Raw genomic sequence first — 14,659 nt, forward strand, 5'->3', positions numbered from 1 at the left:
GGGTCTCAAAGCACTCCTCAGTCAGCTCAAGGACCGGGGCCACCTGGCCTTCGGGGTCACATGGGCTTGGGCACGACGGAAGGGACCGCTTGCCCCCGTGGAACAGACATTCTCCCCGTGGACAACCTCAGGTGCCGGGACCCTCTGCTCCGCCTTGGAAAACCCACCTTCTGCAATGTATGCCCAACGCAATCAGGCCGAGCAGATTGACCCCCTCGGCCCGGCCCCAGTGTGTGATGGGGCTCTGTGCGTGAGGGCTTGCTCTTCCCCACCTACACCAGGCACGGCATCTAACACACACACACACACACACACACACACCACGCAGAGACACCCAGACCACGCACGCACGCACGGGGACGCACCCTCCTCTCCCCCACCCCACACACGAGCAGCCGAAGGACAAGAGGGTATGGCTGGGGCCTGAGCGGGAACAAGCGAAGCCTTGGTTTGCGGCCCCTCGGCCAACTGCATCAGGATTTTTGTCTGGGCTCGGAGGCCAGAGGATCTCTGCCATTTGCTAGCAGGGCCAGGGATGGCAGGAGGGTGGGTACGGGGCTCAGCCAGGGCCAGTTCTGCTGGCACGATCCTGTAGCACGTGGCCGCGTAGCACGGGGCCGGGTCTGAAGGAGGCCAAGCAGGGGCACAAGACCCAGCAGCGGCACAGGGAAGAGGCCCAGGGCACCCAGGAGCAGACGAGACCCGGGAGTCGTGCGTGCTTGGCGTGGCCGCGGGCCCCGTGACGCCCGAGGACTCGAGTGCTCAGCCCCGTGTAGTGGCCGCGAAGGCCTGCCTGGGAGAAACGCCCCGGGAGGCCGGCAGGAACCCGGGATCGGAAGGGATGTGGAGGGGCCCCGGGTCGGAGGAGATGGCTTTGGCTGTGTTTGGTTTTGTTTCTTCTTCCCAAGATCCCGGGTGTGAAAGGGGCCAGAGGTGAAGTCCTGGGCTGGAAAGCCTCACGATTCAGCCCCGCAGCCCCAGGCCCTGAGTGTGGAGGAGGGCGGAGCGGGTCGGCGAAGGGCGCGGCTGCCGTTTTCCTGATGGGCTGGAGGGGCAGTGGCGCTTTCCGGACGAAGAGGACCGGAAGGGTCCCCGAGACCTCCGCTGGGAGCCACGCACCCACCCAAGGATACGGCTCCAGGAGGCGACGGAGGAGGGCGGCTGCTTGCCCTGGCCCGAGCTGTGCGTCCCCCGCCTTGGCCACAGCAGTGGACATTCCCAGAAGAACAAGCGCCCGAGAGCACTGAGAAATTTTCCCCCGAGAAAACTTGACCCTCGTCCTGGCAGCAGGACACCTCGGGAAGAAAGCCACCCAGCGGCCACCTGGGCGAGACCGGCTGCCCGAGCAGGCGCGCGGGGCCTCTGGCCGCTGGCCCCGGGCTGCCAGCCCCCACCCGGACTCCCAGCCGTGCCAGGAGAGCAGCGTGGAGACGCACGCCGGGGCCCTCGGCAGGCTCTTGGGGCTCCCGGAGGCGGCGGCTAGCGTCTACGGCCATACCACCCTGAACGCGCCCGATCTCGTCTGATCTCGGAAGCTAAGCAGGGTCGGGCCTGGTTAGTACTTGGATGGGAGACCGCCTGGGAATACCGGGTGCTGTAGGCTTTTGCTCCTCCCTCCCTCGCTGCTCCTTTTGTCTTCGGGGACTTCGCCACCACCCCCCCCACCACCACCACCACCCCCAGCACCACCACCACCACCACCACCACAACGACCCACCGTGACCACGACCCCGACCCCGTCCGGGCCACCCGCCAGACCCACGCACACCGAATCCTCACAGCTACGTCCCCGAATCCTCTCCCCTCCCCACACTCTCCTGGGGCGCGCGCCCGCGACACGGGTCACCAGCGAGGTTGGTCCCAGGCCACGTTGGGGACCGCTCCCCAACTGCCCTCCAGGCGGGCGGGGAGGGACGTGCGGAAGCCATGAGAAAGTGGGTCCTGCACCCCAGCGGGCCCCACAGCGGGACGCGCCACACCTGGGCTCGCCACAAGGTGGTGCACTGGGTCCAGGGCAAGACGCCAGGGGACAGAGAAGCAGGGAGCCTCAGTCGGGTGCTGCTCCACGTCGCGCTCCGTCGCTCAACCCAAGACAGGGCAGCCAGCGCGCGACCTCTACGTGGGATCCCGCCTCCCACGGCAGAGCCTGCGGTCACAGGGACAGAGGGCGCAGGCCGCCAGAGCTCCGGATGCCAGCGGCAGCTCCCCGTCCCGCTCAAAGGGAGGGAGGGCCGCCGCTGGCGCCCAGTCGCCTGTGCCACCCTCCGGGTCTCAAAGCACTCCTCAGTCAGCTCAAGGACCGGGGCCACCTGGCCTTCGGGGTCACATGGGCTTGGGCACGACGGAAGGGACCGCTTGCCCCCGTGGAACAGACATTCTCCCCGTGGACAACCTCAGGTGCCGGGACCCTCTGCTCCGCCTTGGAAAACCCACCTTCTGCAATGTATGCCCAACGCAATCAGGCCGAGCAGATTGACCCCCTCGGCCCGGCCCCAGTGTGTGATGGGGCTCTGTGCGTGAGGGCTTGCTCTTCCCCACCTACACCAGGCACGGCATCTAACACACACACACACACACACACACACCACGCAGAGACACCCAGACCACGCACGCACGCACGGGGACGCACCCTCCTCTCCCCCACCCCACACACGAGCAGCCGAAGGACAAGAGGGTATGGCTGGGGCCTGAGCGGGAACAAGCGAAGCCTTGGTTTGCGGCCCCTCGGCCAACTGCATCAGGATTTTTGTCTGGGCTCGGAGGCCAGAGGATCTCTGCCATTTGCTAGCAGGGCCAGGGATGGCAGGAGGGTGGGTACGGGGCTCAGCCAGGGCCAGTTCTGCTGGCACGATCCTGTAGCACGTGGCCGCGTAGCACGGGGCCGGGTCTGAAGGAGGCCAAGCAGGGGCACAAGACACAGCAGCGGCACAGGGAAGAGGCCCAGGGCACCCAGGAGCAGACGAGACCCGGGAGTCGTGCGTGCTTGGCGTGGCCGCGGGCCCCGTGACGCCCGAGGACTCGAGTGCTCAGCCCCGTGTAGTGGCCGCGAAGGCCTGCCTGGGAGAAACGCCCCGGGAGGCCGGCAGGAACCCGGGATCGGAAGGGATGTATAGGGGCCCTGGGTCGGAGGAGATGGCTTTGGCTGTGTTTGGTTTTGTTTCTTCTTCCCAAGATCCCGGGTGTGAAAGGGGCCAGAGGTGAAGTCCTGGGCTGGAAAGCCTCACGATTCAGCCCCGCAGCCCCAGGCCCTGAGTGTGGAGGAGGGCGGAGCGGGTCGGCGAAGGGCGCGGCTGCCGTTTTCCTGATGGGCTGGAGGGGCAGTGGCGCTTTCCGGACGAAGAGGACCGGAAGGGTCCCCGAGACCTCCGCTGGGAGCCACGCACCCACCCAAGGATACGGCTCCAGGAGGCGACGGAGGAGGGCGGCTGCTTGCCCTGGCCCGAGCTGTGCGTCCCCCGCCTTGGCCACAGCAGTGGACATTCCCAGAAGAACAAGCGCCCGAGAGCACTGAGAAATTTTCCCCCGAGAAAACTTGACCCTCGTCCTGGCAGCAGGACACCTCGGGAAGAAAGCCACCCAGCGGCCACCTGGGCGAGACCGGCTGCCCGAGCAGGCGCGCGGGGCCTCTGGCCGCTGGCCCCGGGCTGCCAGCCCCCACCCGGACTCCCAGCCGTGCCAGGAGAGCAGCGTGGAGACGCACGCCGGGGCCCTCGGCAGGCTCTTGGGGCTCCCGGAGGCGGCGGCTAGCGTCTACGGCCATACCACCCTGAACGCGCCCGATCTCGTCTGATCTCGGAAGCTAAGCAGGGTCGGGCCTGGTTAGTACTTGGATGGGAGACCGCCTGGGAATACCGGGTGCTGTAGGCTTTTGCTCCTCCCTCCCTCGCTGCTCCTTTTGTCTTCGGGGACTTCGCCACCACCCCCCCCACCACCACCACCACCCCCAGCACCACCACCACCACCACCACCACAACGACCCACCGTGACCACGACCCCGACCCCGTCCGGGCCACCCGCCAGACCCACGCACACCGAATCCTCACAGCTACATCCCCGAATCCTCTCCCCTCCCCACACTCTCCTGGGGCGCGCGCCCGCGACACGGGTCACCAGCGAGGTTGGTCCCAGGCCACGTTGGGGACCGCTCCCCAACTGCCCTCCAGGCGGGCGGGGAGGGACGTGCGGAAGCCATGAGAAAGTGGGTCCTGCACCCCAGCGGGCCCCACAGCGGGACGCGCCACACCTGGGCTCGCCACAAGGTGGTGCACTGGGTCCAGGGCAAGACGCCAGGGGACAGAGAAGCAGGGAGCCTCAGTCGGGTGCTGCTCCACGTCGCGCTCCGTCGCTCAACCCAAGACAGGGCAGCCAGCGCGCGACCTCTACGTGGGATCCCGCCTCCCACGGCAGAGCCTGCGGTCACAGGGACAGAGGGCGCAGGCCGCCAGAGCTCCGGATGCCAGCGGCAGCTCCCCGTCCCGCTCAAAGGGAGGGAGGGCCGCCGCTGGCGCCCAGTCGCCTGTGCCACCCTCCGGGTCTCAAAGCACTCCTCAGTCAGCTCAAGGACCGGGGCCACCTGGCCTTCGGGGTCACATGGGCTTGGGCACGACGGAAGGGACCGCTTGCCCCCGTGGAACAGACATTCTCCCCGTGGACAACCTCAGGTGCCGGGACCCTCTGCTCCGCCTTGGAAAACCCACCTTCTGCAATGTATGCCCAACGCAATCAGGCCGAGCAGATTGACCCCCTCGGCCCGGCCCCAGTGTGTGATGGGGCTCTGTGCGTGAGGGCTTGCTCTTCCCCACCTACACCAGGCACGGCATCTAACACACACACACACACACACACACACCACGCAGAGACACCCAGACCACGCACGCACGCACGGGGACGCACCCTCCTCTCCCCCACCCCACACACGAGCAGCCGAAGGACAAGAGGGTATGGCTGGGGCCTGAGCGGGAACAAGCGAAGCCTTGGTTTGCGGCCCCTCGGCCAACTGCATCAGGATTTTTGTCTGGGCTCGGAGGCCAGAGGATCTCTGCCATTTGCTAGCAGGGCCAGGGATGGCAGGAGGGTGGGTACGGGGCTCAGCCAGGGCCAGTTCTGCTGGCACGATCCTGTAGCACGTGGCCGCGTAGCACGGGGCCGGGTCTGAAGGAGGCCAAGCAGGGGCACAAGACCCAGCAGCGGCACAGGGAAGAGGCCCAGGGCACCCAGGAGCAGACGAGACCCGGGAGTCGTGCGTGCTTGGCGTGGCCGCGGGCCCCGTGACGCCCGAGGACTCGAGTGCTCAGCCCCGTGTAGTGGCCGCGAAGGCCTGCCTGGGAGAAACGCCCCGGGAGGCCGGCAGGAACCCGGGATCGGAAGGGATGTGGAGGGGCCCCGGGTCGGAGGAGATGGCTTTGGCTGTGTTTGGTTTTGTTTCTTCTTCCCAAGATCCCGGGTGTGAAAGGGGCCAGAGGTGAAGTCCTGGGCTGGAAAGCCTCACGATTCAGCCCCGCAGCCCCAGGCCCTGAGTGTGGAGGAGGGCGGAGCGGGTCGGCGAAGGGCGCGGCTGCCGTTTTCCTGATGGGCTGGAGGGGCAGTGGCGCTTTCCGGACGAAGAGGACCGGAAGGGTCCCCGAGACCTCCGCTGGGAGCCACGCACCCACCCAAGGATACGGCTCCAGGAGGCGACGGAGGAGGGCAGCTGCTTGCCCTGGCCCGAGCTGTGCGTCCCCCGCCTTGGCCACAGCAGTGGACATTCCCAGAAGAACAAGCGCCCGAGAGCACTGAGAAATTTTCCCCCGAGAAAACTTGACCCTCGTCCTGGCAGCAGGACACCTCGGGAAGAAAGCCACCCAGCGGCCACCTGGGCGAGACCGGCTGCCCGAGCAGGCGCGCGGGGCCTCTGGCCGCTGGCCCCGGGCTGCCAGCCCCCACCCGGACTCCCAGCCGTGCCAGGAGAGCAGCGTGGAGACGCACGCCGGGGCCCTCGGCAGGCTCTTGGGGCTCCCGGAGGCGGCGGCTAGCGTCTACGGCCATACCACCCTGAACGCGCCCGATCTCGTCTGATCTCGGAAGCTAAGCAGGGTCGGGCCTGGTTAGTACTTGGATGGGAGACCGCCTGGGAATACCGGGTGTTGTAGGCTTTTGCTCCTCCCTCCCTCGCTGCTCCTTTTGTCTTCGGGGACTTCGCCACCACCCCCCCCACCACCACCACCACCCCCAGCACCACCACCACCACCACCACCACAACGACCCACCGTGACCACGACCCCGACCCCGTCCGGGCCACCCGCCAGACCCACGCACACCGAATCCTCACAGCTACGTCCCCGAATCCTCTCCCCTCCCCACACTCTCCTGGGGCGCGCGCCCGCGACACGGGTCACCAGCGAGGTTGGTCCCAGGCCACGTTGGGGACCGCTCCCCAACTGCCCTCCAGGCGGGCGGGGAGGGACGTGCGGAAGCCATGAGAAAGTGGGTCCTGCACCCCAGCGGGCCCCACAGCGGGACGCGCCACACCTGGGCTCGCCACAAGGTGGTGCACTGGGTCCAGGGCAAGACGCCAGGGGACAGAGAAGCAGGGAGCCTCAGTCGGGTGCTGCTCCACGTCGCGCTCCGTCGCTCAACCCAAGACAGGGCAGCCAGCGCGCGACCTCTACGTGGGATCCCGCCTCCCACGGCAGAGCCTGCGGTCACAGGGACAGAGGGCGCAGGCCGCCAGAGCTCCGGATGCCAGCGGCAGCTCCCCGTCCCGCTCAAAGGGAGGGAGGGCCGCCGCTGGCGCCCAGTCGCCTGTGCCACCCTCCGGGTCTCAAAGCACTCCTCAGTCAGCTCAAGGACCGGGGCCACCTGGCCTTCGGGGTCACATGGGCTTGGGCACGACGGAAGGGACCGCTTGCCCCCGTGGAACAGACATTCTCCCCGTGGACAACCTCAGGTGCCGGGACCCTCTGCTCCGCCTTGGAAAACCCACCTTCTGCAATGTATGCCCAACGCAATCAGGCCGAGCAGATTGACCCCCTCGGCCCGGCCCCAGTGTGTGATGGGGCTCTGTGCGTGAGGGCTTGCTCTTCCCCACCTACACCAGGCACGGCATCTAACACACACACACACACACACACACACCACGCAGAGACACCCAGACCACGCACGCACGCACGGGGACGCACCCTCCTCTCCCCCACCCCACACACGAGCAGCCGAAGGACAAGAGGGTATGGCTGGGGCCTGAGCGGGAACAAGCGAAGCCTTGGTTTGCGGCCCCTCGGCCAACTGCATCAGGATTTTTGTCTGGGCTCGGAGGCCAGAGGATCTCTGCCATTTGCTAGCAGGGCCAGGGATGGCAGGAGGGTGGGTACGGGGCTCAGCCAGGGCCAGTTCTGCTGGCACGATCCTGTAGCACGTGGCCGCGTAGCACGGGGCCGGGTCTGAAGGAGGCCAAGCAGGGGCACAAGACCCAGCAGCGGCACAGGGAAGAGGCCCAGGGCACCCAGGAGCAGACGAGACCCGGGAGTCGTGCGTGCTTGGCGTGGCCGCGGGCCCCGTGACGCCCGAGGACTCGAGTGCTCAGCCCCGTGTAGTGGCCGCGAAGGCCTGCCTGGGAGAAACGCCCCGGGAGGCCGGCAGGAACCCGGGATCGGAAGGGATGTGGAGGGGCCCCGGGTCGGAGGAGATGGCTTTGGCTGTGTTTGGTTTTGTTTCTTCTTCCCAAGATTCCGGGTGTGAAACGGGCCAGTGGTGAAGTCCTGGGCTGGAAAGCCTCACGATTCAGCCCCGCAGCCCCAGGCCCTGAGTGTGGAGGAGGGCGGAGCGGGTCGGCGAAGGGCGCGGCTGCCGTTTTCCTGATAGGCTGGAGGGGCAGTGGCGCTTTCCGGACGAAGAGGACCGGAAGGGTCCCCGAGACCTCCGCTGGGAGCCACGCACCCACCCAAGGATACGGCTCCAGGAGACGACGGAGGAGGGCGGCTGCTTGCCCTGGCCCGAGCTGTGCGTCCACCGCCTTGGCCACAGCAGTGGACATTCCCAGAAGAACAAGCGCCCGAGAGCACTGAGAAATTTTCCCCCGAGAAAACTTGACCCTCGTCCTGGCAGCAGGACACCTCGGGAAGAAAGCCACCCAGTGGCCACCTGGGCGAGACCGGCTGCCCGAGCAGGCGCGCGGGGCGTCTGGCCGCTGGCCCCGGGCTGCCAGCCCCCACCCGGACTCCCAGCCGTGCCAGGAGAGCAGCGTGGAGACGCACGCCGGGGCCCTCGGCAGGCTCTTGGGGCTCCCGGAGGCGGCGGCTAGCGTCTACGGCCATACCACCCTGAACGCGCCCGATCTCGTCTGATCTCGGAAGCTAAGCAGGGTCGGGCCTGGTTAGTACTTGGATGGGAGACCGCCTGGGAATACCGGGTGCTGTAGGCTCTTGCTCCTCCCTCCCTCGCTGCTCCTTTTGTCTTCGGGGACTTCGCCACCACCCCCCCCACCACCACCACCACCCCCAGCACCACCACCACCACCACCACCACAACGACCCACCGTGACCACGACCCCGACCCCGTCCGGGCCACCCGCCAGACCCACGCACACCGAATCCTCACAGCTACATCCCCGAATCCTCTCCCCTCCTCACACTCTCCTGTGGCGCGCGCCCGCGACACGGGTCACCAGCGAGGTTGGTCCCAGGCCACGTTGGGGACCGCTCCCCAACTGCCCTCCAGGCGGGCGGGGAGGGACGTGCGGAAGCCATGAGAAAGTGGGTCCTGCACCCCAGCGGGCCCCACAGCGGGACGCGCCACACCTGGGCTCGCCACAAGGTGGTGCACTGGGTCCAGGGCAAGACGCCAGGGGACAGAGAAGCAGGGAGCCTCAGTCGGGTGCTGCTCCACGTCGCCCTCCGTCGCTCAACCCAAGACAGGGCAGCCAGCGCGCGACCTCTACGTGGGATCCCGCCTCCCACGGCAGAGCCTGCGGTCACAGGGACAGAGGGCGCAGGCCGCCAGAGCTCCGGATACCAGCGGCAGCTCCCCGTCCCGCTCAAAGGGAGGGAGGGCCGCCGCTGGCGCCCAGTCGCCTGTGCCACCCTCCGGGTCTCAAAGCACTCCTCAGTCAGCTCAAGGACCGGGGCCACCTGGCCTTCGGGGTCACATGGGCTTGGGCACGACGGAAGGGACCGCTTGCCCCCGTGGAACAGACATTCTCCCCGTGGACAACCTCAGGTGCCGGGACCCTCTGCTCCGCCTTGGAAAACCCACCTTCTGCAATGTATGCCCAACGCAATCAGGCCGAGCAGATTGACCCCTCGGCCCGGCCCCAGTGTGTGATGGGGCTCTGTGAGTGAGGGCTTGCTCTTCCCCACCTACACCAGGCACGGCATCTAACACACACACACACACACACACACACACACACACACACACACACACCACGCAGAGACACCCAGACCACGCACGCACGCACGGGGACGCACCCTCCTCTCCCCCACCCCACACACGAGCAGCCGAAGGACAAGAGGGTATGGCTGGGGCCTGAGCGGGAACAAGCGAAGCCTTGGTTTGCGGCCCCTCGGCCAACTGCATCAGGATTTTTGTCTGGGCTCGGAGGCCAGAGGATCTCTGCCATTTGCTAGCAGGGCCAGGGATGGCAGGAGGGTTGGTACGGGGCTCAGCCAGGGCCAGTTCTGCTGGCACGATCCTGTAGCACGTGGCCGCGTAGCACGGGGCCGGGTCTGAAGGAGGCCAAGCAGGGGCACAAGACACAGCAGCGGCACAGGGAAGAGGCCCAGGGCACCCAGGAGCAGACGAGACCCGGGAGTCGTGCGTGCTTGGCGTGGCCGCGGGCCCCGTGACGCCCGAGGACTCGAGTGCTCAGCCCCGTGTAGTGGCCGCGAAGGCCTGCCTGGGAGAAACGCCCCGGGAGGCCGGCAGGAACCCGGGATCGGAAGGGATGTGGAGGGGCCCCGGGTCGGAGGAGATGGCTTTGGCTGTGTTTGGTTTTGTTTCTTCTTCCCAAGATCCCGGGTGTGAAAGGGGCCAGAGGTGAAGTCCTGGGCTGGAAAGCCTCACGATTCAGCCCCGCAGCCCCAGGCCCTGAGTGTGGAGGAGGGCGGAGCGGGTCGGCGAAGGGCGCGGCTGCCGTTTTCCTGATGGGCTGGAGGGGCAGTGGCGCTTTCCGGACGAAGAGGACCGGAAGGGTCCCCGAGACCTCCGCTGGGAGCCACGCACCCACCCAAGGATACGGCTCCAGGAGGCGACGGAGGAGGGCGGCTGCTTGCCCTGGCCCGAGCTGTGCGTCCCCCGCCTTGGCCACAGCAGTGGACATTCCCAGAAGAACAAGCGCCCGAGAGCACTGAGAAATTTTCCCCCGAGAAAACTTGACCCTCGTCCTGGCAGCAGGACACCTCGGGAAGAAAGCCACCCAGCGGCCACCTGGGCGAGACCGGCTGCCCGAGCAGGCACGCGGGGCCTCTGGCCGCTGGCCCCGGGCTGCCAGCCCCCACCCGGACTCCCAGCCGTGCCAGGAGAGCAGCGTGGAGACGCACGCCGGGGCCCTCGGCAGGCTCTTGGGGCTCCCGGAGGCGGCGGCTAGCGTCTACGGCCATACCACCCTGAACGCGCCCGATCTCGTCTGATCTCGGAAGCTAAGCAGGGTCGGGCCTGGTTAGTACTTGGATGGGAGACCGCCTGGGAATACCGGGTGCTGTAGGCTTTTGCTCCTCCCTCCCTCGCTGCTCCTTTTGTCTTCGGGGACTTCGCCACCACCCCCCCCACCACCACCACCACCCCCAGCACCACCACCACCACCACCACCACAACGACCCACCGTGACCACGACCCCGACCCCGTCCGGGCCACCCGCCAGACCCACGCACACCGAATCCTCACAGCTACGTCCCCGAATCCTCTCCCCTCCCCACACTCTCCTGGGGCGCGTGCCCGCGACACGGGTCACCAGCGAGGTTGGTCCCAGGCCACGTTGGGGACCGCTCCCCAACTGCCCTCCAGGCGGGCGGGGAGGGACGTGCGGAAGCCATGAGAAAGTGGGTCCTGCACCCCAGCGGGCCCCACAGCGGGACGCGCCACACCTGGGCTCGCCACAAGGTGGTGCACTGGGTCCAGGGCAAGACGCCAGGGGACAGAGAAGCAGGGAGCCTCAGTCGGGTGCTGCTCCACGTCGCGCTCCGTCGCTCAACCCAAGACAGGGCAGCCAGCGCGCGACCTCTACGTGGGATCCCGCCTCCCACGGCAGAGCCTGCGGTCACAGGGACAGAGGGCGCAGGCCGCCAGAGCTCCGGATGCCAGCGGCAGCTCCCCGTCCCGCTCAAAGGGAGGGAGGGCCGCCGCTGGCGCCCAGTCGCCTGTGCCACCCTCCGGGTCTCAAAGCACTCCTCAGTCAGCTCAAGGACCGGGGCCACCTGGCCTTCGGGGTCACATGGGCTTGGGCACGACGGAAGGGACCGCTTGCCCCCGTGGAACAGACATTCTCCCCGTGGACAACCTCAGGTGCCGGGACCCTCTGCTCCGCCTTGGAAAACCCACCTTCTGCAATGTATGCCCAACGCAATCAGGCCGAGCAGATTGACCCCCTCGGCCCGGCCCCAGTGTGTGATGGGGCTCTGTGCGTGAGGGCTTGCTCTTCCCCACCTACACCAGGCACGGCATCTAACACACACACACACACACACACACACCACGCAGAGACACCCAGACCACGCACGCACGCACGGGGACGCACCCTCCTCTCCCCCACCCCACACACGAGCAGCCGAAGGACAAGAGGGTATGGCTGGGGCCTGAGCGGGAACAAGCGAAGCCTTGGTTTGCGGCCCCTCGGCCAACTGCATCAGGATTTTTGTCTGGGCTCAGAGGCCAGAGGATCTCTGCCATTTGCTAGCAGGGCCAGGGATGGCAGGAGGGTGGGTACGGGGCTCAGCCAGGACCAGTTCTGCTGGCACGATCCTGTAGCACGTGGCCGCGTAGCACGGGGCCGGGTCTGAAGGAGGCCAAGCAGGGGCACAAGACCCAGCAGCGGCACAGGGAAGAGGCCCAGGGCACCCAGGAGCAGACAAGACCCGGGAGTCGTGCGTGCTTGGCGTGGCCGCGGGCCCCGTGACGCCCGAGGACTCGAGTGCTCAGCCCCGTGTAGTGGCCGCGAAGGCCTGCCTGGGAGAAACGCCCCGGGAGGCCGGCAGGAACCCGGGATCGGAAGGGATGTGGAGGGGCCCCGGGTTGGAGGAGATGGCTTTGGCTGTGTTTGGTTTTGTTTCTTCTTCCCAAGATCCCGGGTGTGAAAGGGGCCAGAGGTGAAGTCCTGGGCTGGAAAGCCTCACGATTCAGCCCCGCAGCCCCAGGCCCTGAGTGTGGAGGAGGGCGGAGCGGGTCGGCGAAGGGCGCGGCTGCCGTTTTCCTGATGGGCTGGAGGGGCAGTGGCGCTTTCCGGACGAAGAGGACCGGAAGGGTCCCCGAGACCTCCGCTGGGAGCCACGCACCCACCCAAGGATACGGCTCCAGGAGGCGACGGAGGAGGGCGGCTGCTTGCCCTGGCCCGAGCTGTGCGTCCCCCGCCTTGGCCACAGCAGTGGACATTCCCAGAAGAACAAGCGCCCGAGAGCACTGAGAAATTTTCCCCCGAGAAAACTTGACCCTCGTCCTGGCAGCAGGACACCTCGGGAAGAAAGCCACCCAGCGGCCACCTGGGCGAGACCGGCTGCCCGAGCAGGCGCGCGGGGCCTCTGGCCGCTGGCCCCGGGCTGCCAGCCCCCACCCGGACTCCCAGCCGTGCCAGGAGAGCAGCGTGGAGACGCACGCCGGGGCCCTCGGCAGGCTCTTGGGGCTCCCGGAGGCGGCGGCTAGCGTCTACGGCCATACCACCCTGAACGCGCCCGATCTCGTCTGATCTCGGAAGCTAAGCAGGGTCGGGCCTGGTTAGTACTTGGATGGGAGACCGCCTGGGAATACCGGGTGCTGTAGGCTTTTGCTCCTCCCTCCCTCGCTGCTCCTTTTGTCTTTGGGGACTTCGCCACCACCCCCCCCACCACCACCACCACCCCCAGCACCACCACCACCACCACCACAACGACCCACCGTGACCACGACCCCGACCCCGTCCGGGCCACCCGCCAGACCCACGCACACCGAATCCTCACAGCTACGTCCCCGAATCCTCTCCCCTCCCCACACTCTCCTGGGGCGCGCGCCCGCGACACGGGTCACCAGCGAGGTTGGTCCCAGGCCACGTTGGGGACCGCTCCCCAACTGCCCTCCAGGCGGGCGGGGAGGGACGTGCGGAAGCCATGAGAAAGTGGGTCCTGCACCCCAGCGGGCCCCACAGCGGGACGCGCCACACCTGGGCTCGCCACAAGGTGGTGCACTGGGTCCAGGGCAAGACGCCAGGGGACAGAGAAGCAGGGAGCCTCAGTCGGGTGCTGCTCCACGTCGCGCTCCGTCGCTCAACCCAAGACAGGGCAGCCAGCGCGCGACCTCTACGTGGGATCCCGCCTCCCACGGCAGAGCCTGCGGTCACAGGGACAGAGGGCGCAGGCCGCCAGAGCTCCGGATGCCAGCGGCAGCTCCCCGTCCCGCTCAAAGGGAGGGAGGGCCGCCGCTGGCGCCCAGTCGCCTGTGCCACCCTCCGGGTCTCAAAGCACTCCTCAGTCAACTCAAGGACCGGGGCCACCTGGCCTTCGGGGTCACATGGGCTTGGGCACGACGGAAGGGACCGCTTGCCCCCGTGGAACAGACATTCTCCCCGTGGACAACCTCAGGTGCCGGGACCCTCTGCTCCGCCTTGGAAAACCCACCTTCTGCAATGTATGCCCAACGCAATCAGGCCGAGCAGATTGACCCCCTCGGCCCGGCCCCAGTGTGTGATGGGGCTCTGTGCGTGAGGGCTTGCTCTTCCCCACCTACACCAGGCACGGCATCTAACACACACACACACACACACACACACACCACGCAGAGACACCCAGACCACGCACGCACGCACGGGGACGCACCCTCCTCTCCCCCACCCCACACACGAGCAGCCGAAGGACAAGAGGGTATGGCTGGGGCCTGAGCGGGAACAAGCGAAGCCTTGGTTTGCGGCCCCTCGGCCAACTGCATCAGGATTTTTGTCTGGGCTCGGAGGCCAGAGGATCTCTGCCATTTGCTAGCAGGGCCAGGGATGGCAGGAGGGTGGGTACGGGGCTCAGCCAGGGCCAGTTCTGCTGGCACGATCCTGTAGCACGTGGCCGCGTAGCACGGGGCCGGGTCTGAAGGAGGCCAAGCAGGGGCACAAGACCCAGCAGCGGCACAGGGAAGAGGCCCAGGGCACCCAGGAGCAGACGAGACCCGGGAGTCGTGCGTGCTTGGCGTGGCCGCGGGCCCCGTGACGCCCGAGGACTCGAGTGCTCAGCCCCGTGTAGTGGCCGCGAAGGCCTGCCTGGGAGAAACGCCCCGGGAGGCCGGCAGGAACCCGGGATCGGAAGGGATGTGGAGGGGCCCCGGGTCGGAGGAGATGGCTTTGGCTGTGTTTGGTTTTGTTTCTTCTTCCCAAGATCCCGGGTGTGAAAGGGGCCAGAGGTGAAGTCCTGGGCTGGAAAGCCTCACGATTCAGCCCCGCAGCCCCAGGCCCTGAGTGTGGAGGAGGGCGGAGCGGGTCGGCGAAGGGCGCGGCTGCCGTTTTCCTGATGGGCTGGAGGGGCAG

General features: G+C 67.5%; 6 non-coding genes across 6 annotated transcripts; all 6 read left to right on the top strand.

Moving 5' to 3' along the window:
- The first annotated feature begins 1,484 nt into the window (after nt 1–1,484).
- On the top strand, nt 1,485–1,603 carry LOC141411984 (5S ribosomal RNA). The gene has a single exon (XR_012436824.1). It is a non-coding gene; the product is annotated as a 5S ribosomal RNA (ribosomal RNA).
- Nucleotides 1,604–3,748: 2,145 nt separating this feature from the next.
- Nucleotides 3,749–3,867, top strand: LOC141411985 (5S ribosomal RNA). The gene has a single exon (XR_012436825.1). It is a non-coding gene; the product is annotated as a 5S ribosomal RNA (ribosomal RNA).
- A 2,145-nt stretch (nt 3,868–6,012) lies between these two features.
- On the top strand, nt 6,013–6,131 carry LOC141412540 (5S ribosomal RNA). Its single transcript, XR_012437382.1, has one exon. It is a non-coding gene; the product is annotated as a 5S ribosomal RNA (ribosomal RNA).
- A 2,145-nt stretch (nt 6,132–8,276) lies between these two features.
- On the top strand, nt 8,277–8,395 carry LOC141411986 (5S ribosomal RNA). The gene has a single exon (XR_012436826.1). It is a non-coding gene; the product is annotated as a 5S ribosomal RNA (ribosomal RNA).
- Nucleotides 8,396–10,559: 2,164 nt separating this feature from the next.
- On the top strand, nt 10,560–10,678 carry LOC141411987 (5S ribosomal RNA). The gene has a single exon (XR_012436827.1). It is a non-coding gene; the product is annotated as a 5S ribosomal RNA (ribosomal RNA).
- Nucleotides 10,679–12,823: 2,145 nt separating this feature from the next.
- Nucleotides 12,824–12,942, top strand: LOC141411988 (5S ribosomal RNA). Its single transcript, XR_012436828.1, has one exon. It is a non-coding gene; the product is annotated as a 5S ribosomal RNA (ribosomal RNA).
- The last annotated feature ends 1,717 nt before the right edge of the window (nt 12,943–14,659 follow it).

This window comes from Castor canadensis, chromosome 10 (assembly GCF_047511655.1).
Source record: "Castor canadensis chromosome 10, mCasCan1.hap1v2, whole genome shotgun sequence".
In the NCBI taxonomy this organism is placed as follows: Eukaryota; Metazoa; Chordata; class Mammalia; order Rodentia; family Castoridae; genus Castor; species Castor canadensis.